Below are 7,102 nucleotides of genomic sequence, written 5' to 3'. Positions count from 1 at the left end.
ATCCTCTTGCGGATCTCTTCTTGCTCTTTGTTGCGCTTCTCCTCTTGCTGTTCCTCGTGCTTCATTCGGCGCCAACGTTCTGCAGCCCATCTTGCTTTTTGTTCCACAATGTCCTTTGCCTGCTGCGACTGCACGGTGTCGAACCACTGCATAAAATCACAAAGAGGCAGAGGAGACTTTGTCCAACACAAGTTAGAATCATAACTCAATGTTAGGTCATATAGAAAAATAGCGTATGTTGTCCGCTACCTTGGCCCGGTCTTTGCCATATCGCTTAGGTGGATCATATTCGTAGTTCTCACACATAAAGAACCTCATGCCGTAGTCATCTCCTAAAACCTCAGATTGCATGAACTTGCATAACGAACCGCAGAAGCACATTGGCACATCAAATCCTTTGGATACGGTGGCTTTACACTTGCTCCACGGAATGTAGGTTGATCCTGACGAAGACATTGGCGCTATAGTGTGGTGCGCCAAATAACAAATAATAATTTAAGCAATGCACATATCGTATACCAAATCGATGCGTGAAAATATAGGTACTGTTATAATTCTATTGTCTTATACTGCAATATCAATAAGGTACTATCATAATTCTATTCTAATGTATAATTATTTTATTTGAAAAAGTCTGTAATAGTACTCAAATTGTAATACTAAACCAGTGTTCTAAAGCACCAAATCAAATTCAGCTAATCTGCTAATTAAATTAAATTGTTATACAATATCAACAAATTTATACGGAAGTTACCGGTAGATCACAAGTGCAGAATTCGACAGAGCTTCGCCGCTTCCCTTCTTCTCACCCCTCTCTTTTTTCTGGATTTTTTTGGATTTTTTGAGGTCAAATGAGAGGAGGGAATGAGGGGGAGGCCTTATATAGGCGGCCTGACCTGGTCGCCCGTGGGGAGGCCCCCCCCCCTTCGCCCGCAGGAGGGGCGACCGGCCCCCCTGGCGCCTGTTGGCCAGGCCCACCGGCTGGTCGCCCCTGGGATGGGCGACAAGGGCCTGTCGCCCGTTGGGGGGGCGACAAGCCCCCCAAATTTTTTTTTCTCCAGGGACTTCTTTGCAAATTTGAAGAAAAAAAAATTACATTTGAGCCCTGTCGCCCCCCATAGGGCGACCGGGGTATATTTTTGAAATTTTCCAAAACCGACATATATTTTTGAAATTTTAATTTTTTTTAAATATAAAAAAGAAAAAACCGCTTTGTTGACAGCCTTATTATTTTTTCATAAAGGCTCAAATTTTTAGCAGGCCCATATTGCAAAGCCTTTTTTTCATTATTTAATTAGGATCAGCCCAATTAGATTTCCAGATACGCATTTGCATTCTGATTGCAGACTATTCCATTCATTACAAATCCATATATAACATTACATTGTGCTCATTACACAATGATACCAGAACAATACAATGTACCATCACAACAAAGATATATTATCACTAATGAGTCCAAAATAACTCTAGAATCATCATCCATATCAACATTTGGATCAGCTTGATGCTTACAGGCTGCTACCTGGCTTCTTCCAACTTCTGAAATAAAAAATGGCATGCAATTAGAAAGATCCTGCATTATGCTTATCTCATGCATGTAAACAAATATAATATAAGAAAGGTCACACAATGCCACATGCACGGATAGCCACAACTTGTCAATTCCAAAAATAATAAATCATAGATGACAAAATTAAACTGTTTTATAGAGATAATTCAAATTTCTTTCTCTGATTTACCACATAATAAATATAATAATATCTAAATTTGATTAGAAAATTCTACAAATTGAAATAATAATATATTTATGGTTCATAAGATTTACATAAAAATCTTAAATAGTTCTAAAATAATTAGATCGTACATTGTTCTCGAAAGGATAAATCTCTCACATAGTTTCTTATAACTCAAGTGAAACTTTGAGATTTGAGTACATCATAATGTTTTTAAACTCGTATGCACCTTAAATATAGACACAATCTTATTTGTACCTTAATATTATAAAATATGTAGTTACAAGACTAATTGTTATGCAAAAATATATTTTTATAGTCTCTATTTGGATGGAAGAAAACAAGTCATATGTGTAAATCCGGATTGGTGCAGAGTAACATACAAAAAATGCTATTAAATGAAATATCATGATTTTATAAAAATTAGGAAAAACAAAATATCAAATTTGGAGTTTATATGAGGAAGAAATACCAATTAAAAATTTTAATTCCGGATTAAAAAGAGAAAATGAATTGTGCCTTCGTTCTTCATCTCACTTGGTGTACAAACTATGAGTACATGTGGAATGCCCAAAGGGGACACAACCGAATGTGTGGTCCAGTGGTTCGACATATGTGAGGTCACTGGTTCGAGTCCCTTTCGCAGCACCTCCACATTTTTCCATTTTATATTCGCTGTATATTGTATTAAAACATGTCAAGCCAATAAATGTCGGAATTGCGACGATTGTGCAGTGGTAACTTCATTCGTTGAGGGGTTGTATAGGTTCGAATCCTGTACAACTCTTTTGTTTCAGCCAACGAAAATGTTGGATTGGGCTAAAATTTATTTGTCAAATGAGAAAGTATATGTATAAAAACTCTAATTCTAAAATTTATATTATTAAAAGGTGTATTTTACTGGTAAGACACTTGAAGCTGTTGTGCCAGAAATAGATATATATTGACATTGTTTTTTGACATGTGTCAAGAAAGAAAATACTATGAAAGAAATGTTGCCGATTTGGAAGAAACCAAAATATGTACAGGGTCAGGGTCGGCAGATGAAGTTGCAGCCGATGGGGTAGAAGAATATTATATGAAGATGCTGATCCGTATGTTTTGGTGATCGGCCGATGAAAGTTGCCGATGAATCAGAAGGAAGGAAGGAAGCCCGAGCCTTACAAGGATTCTGACGATTCGGTTGTAATATTTTAGTATAATTTAAATTAGAAAGTCTTTATCTTTTAGGTCAAGTAATATGTTTGCCATAATCGGCTAGGACTTATTAGCGTAGACAATAAATATCAGTTGTACGGGACCGGAAAAAGTAGATACACATCCAATACAATAAACACTTTACAATTTCTTCGTACTTTACTTTTCAGCGACTTCGCCACTTTTTCTTTTCGGCGAGTTCTTTTAAGTTGATCAAGGACGTCTCACATTTGAGCGACTTGATTTGCTGGTGAGTTTTCATTTTATCGAGTATATTTAAGCTTTAGCTACCGGGCGTATCGCTGTGGCTTCGTTCAAATCTATTCAAAAGTTATCGAGTTTATCTAGGCTTTGATCTCGGGCGCATCGTTGTTTTCTCGTCTAGATTTATTCAGAATTTATCAATATCGGCTATATTTGTAGTTTTTTTCTATGTTTTTTATCGGCTTAGAAGCATATTAGATCGGCTTTAGAATTTGCAGTAATACCTTGTTATCATAAAAGCTGGTTTAGATCTGTTTCGAGCTACATATTCTAAGTTACACATTCGTAGCTTAGATCTTGTTATACACGTGCAATCGGCTGTTTCAAGCTGATTTTGTCATTTTCCGCATCGGCTAAATCTTCCGACGCGCTCATTTCCTACGCATCTGCATTTAATATCTTTTTGTCGTTTTCCTTATCGGTAGAGCTTGCCGATACGCCTAAGTGAGAGATATTCGGAATTCCAGCCGATACACTCTCGAATCTGACTTTTGTTCGTCCTTTGTCAATTACAGGTCAAATTGATTGGCACACTTGGTTGACTTTCCGGAGCTTGGCGAACACTTGTCCTCGGATTCCAGTGTGTTGATTTTCGCGTCAACAATACAATCTGCTCATTTTCTATTTTTTACGGAATTTAAAATCTACTTCATGTTAACTATAAAATGATGTAATGCATTTTAATTCTTAATCTATATAATGAAATTAACACCTTTTAAACACTTGAAGTTGTAGCATTATGTTTTTTTTAATTCATGATGAATATTCGATCATTTTTGTCATAAGCTATTGTCACAAAGACTGGAAAGTGTACATGGTGACGGTTGTTCATGACTAAAGCACAACTTAGTCACAAACGCTTGTAATCCATTGAAAAATTGTCACAAACGCATCATTCTTATGACTAAAAAGTGCTTTGTCATACGAAAATTGTCATAGAAGGCCCAATCTCTTGTAGTGTAATAAACACTATATCTGGATGTATGATAAAAAAATATGCATTTAGATTTGCTAAAGCGATCTACAATTTACAACAAAGTGAATAATGCAGAAAACTGAAGCAAAAAAACTTGGCAAGCCCAAATGCAGCAAGTTATACTATGGAAGCCAAGTCAAACAGAGGTCTCAACCGGTGCGGCAAAGTTCGGGTGAGAGGATGCATTCCAAAGAGACCCTTGATGCAAATTAGGGCAAAATATGCGGCGACTTTGCAAGATAATCCAAGACTAGTTTGACTATCTGAGCAGACAGATTCCAATGCATTCTCGCAGAAAAAAAAACAGAGAGATCGGTTCCAATGCAAGTAACAGAGAGATCGGTTCCAATGCAAGTGGCTTTGCATGGAACGAAACCATGGGCTGTGCAACCAAGGAATTTCTACATTTGGCAGATGCTGCTGTAGGGCAATGTCTTCTGATTCCTCAGCTCCTTACTTTATGTGACTTGTGTCACGAGATCCTCCAATCCCGGGTTATTTCTTCTCGCCTTTTATGCCGAAGGAAAATTGAGTTGTTCTCTATTTTGGAGTTTAGCAACTGGTGAAGGGCGTAAGGGTCATTCATCTGTCAGCTTATTGGCATGTCTGACTGATAGCAATTCACTCACTTATAATTTCCTAAAAAACAACTGTATTTGCGCTCCCTTGTGCATGTCACTATACGCAGCATCTTTGTGTCTTTTGGCAAAGCAGGCGCGAGAGAGAGAGGGAGAGAGAGAGACTATGTGAGAGACGGAGAGAAACTGTTTAAAGTAAGTTTCCGTTTAGCTACTTGGTGCTAACAAGATCCACAAGTTATTAACTTTGCATAGGCGAGCAAACAAGATCCAGAAGCTCCAACAAATAAAAGAAACGTTCCAAATCCGAAAAGCAGGTTATGGGAAAGTTTTCATCAGAAAAAGAAATCTCTAAATGATGAAGAGCGAGAATGACTCTCTAGACTATGCACATTATATAGAAATGTTGTTGAAAAACACAAAGATATAGAAAGCAATTATTACTCAAATAACTCCCTAAATGATGATTTAGAGTGTATATTTTAGAAATGCTATTGGAGATGCTCTAAGGCACCCTCTCCATTTGTAATCATATCAAACCTTTACCTGACAAACTGAATGAACTCGCTGAATCTGACATCGTTGGGTTCCTACCTCTGCTCTCCCTGAATCTTCCAGTCCCCTATCTGATTCTCTCTCATTTTCAAGTGAGTTTGTGTTAGGCTCCCTAGTGGGAGCAACCTCCCGCCGAAGAATCCGGGCCGGCGGCGCAAGCTCAGACGGGGAGGGTCGCCGATGGCACGATCTAGGAAGGTACCGCTACCCCCATCAAGCTGCGGCTGTACCTAGATGAGAGGCGTCAAAAAAGAAAGTTGCAGCTCCATCTGCTGTTCCCCCAGAGCATTGATGTCCATGCATGTCACAAGTGCTTCAATGTTGTCAAGTTGAGCCCTCAGCCCAAACAGAACCTCCTCAAAATGGGCTGCCCCAGCCTCAACCTAAGTGCCACCTGATGCGATGAGCGCTGGCGACGTCTGGGAACTCGCCACATACCCAGCATCCCTCCCGAGCCTTCTGGAATGGTGGAGTCCAGTAGTCCACTATGGAGAAGTGAGCCTGTACTCCGTCAAGCTCATCTCCCATGCGTTTTAGTCCGGGGAAAAGTCGCGTTATTGTGAGTGTTGATTAGTCACAGAAGTTGTTGGGTATTTTAACGATGCGAATAAATCCGCAAGCGCATGGATACCGTCATAGCTTTCACCCATGAGTATTCAAGGGTACCATTTCCACAGGGAATGTGTGTACACTAACTCCTAACTTATTCGGTCCAAAGACACACCAAGATTAAGTGGCAAGGCTGAAGAGGATTCCTGCGGTAGCACTAAAGATGAGTTAAAGGTCGATCTCTCGGGTAAGACTTGCTTCGGGCACCGGCTTACCCCTGAAATGGTCAGGGGACTCCGGCCAACGTCTCTATGCTATATATGAACGTGGAGGATTACAAGGGACCAATAGGGCTGTCACCACCTGCGGCCTACCTCTACAAACCGTGGGATATAAGGCAAACAAAGATAATCCTTAGCCTAGACACCATGTCTACGCCATTGATTATTACTACCGTAGCCTAACTATGTCTGAATTCCCGTAGCAACCTACGGCACTCTGTATAAATACAGAGAGATGAACCCGCGAGTAAGAGAACTGATCTCACTCAAACAAAAGTACTATGCAAGACAGGAATCACAAATACTAACTTATTCATACTGAAGAAAGCCAGTATCCGTAGAGGTACAAGACCGGAGAAGACCGCCGACAGGCCCGACGCTTCCCCGAACTACTCCTCACCCTCCTCTTACTCTAAGCACTAGCCTAGTCAAGGCCTCGCCTTTGCATTGGAGCACTACATCTTCAAGAGAGGAAAGAGAACTTGGTGGTGTGTAGAATGAGAGGGAGGAGGTCCCCCTTTTAAAGTGTTGGAGGCGGTTCCCGCCATATGCACATATGAAAAGTATCAAGGTTGAGTAGGCACTACTCCACCCCAAGATGCACCTGGACGGGCTTCAGGCTTGGTTCAGGCGACCCTATGGGTCGGCCAACCCTTGGGTGCCACGTCTCACGCTGCCTTTCGTCCAAGACACTGCCAGGTGGGTCCCCAAGTGGGTACATGGTTGTTGGCTATAAGTTTAGGCGGTTTACTTGTGTTGTGGGCCCTTGAATCCGTGTGCTTTGCTCTGATTTGTCGAAGTTGTGTTTTCTCCCTTGCTCACTTGTGTTTCTTGCCCCTTTATGTTCGATTGCAGACATGGCTTCCTGAAATCAACAGTTCACCAAAACTTGTGGAAATGCTTAGAATTAATACTCCTATTTCTAGTTTTGGTATTTATTGTGCCATTATCATACACAAGAGTTGA

The 7,102-nt window shown here is 40.3% G+C and overlaps 1 long non-coding RNA gene across 1 annotated transcript; it reads right to left on the bottom strand.

Moving 5' to 3' along the window:
• Positions 1-1,328: 1,328 nt before the first annotated feature.
• On the bottom strand, positions 1,329-6,640 carry LOC120644396. Its single transcript, XR_005663703.1, has 2 exons — positions 6,446-6,640; positions 1,329-1,542 (listed from the first exon to the last, which is right to left on the bottom strand). It is a non-coding gene; the product is annotated as an uncharacterized LOC120644396 (long non-coding RNA).
• Between the last annotated feature and the right edge of the window lie 462 nt (positions 6,641-7,102).

Source organism: Panicum virgatum, chromosome 8K (genome assembly GCF_016808335.1).
Source record: "Panicum virgatum strain AP13 chromosome 8K, P.virgatum_v5, whole genome shotgun sequence".
Classification (NCBI taxonomy): Eukaryota; Viridiplantae; Streptophyta; class Magnoliopsida; order Poales; family Poaceae; genus Panicum; species Panicum virgatum.
Note: the sequence above shows the minus strand (reverse complement) of the source record. Positions and strands in the feature narration are given on the sequence as shown.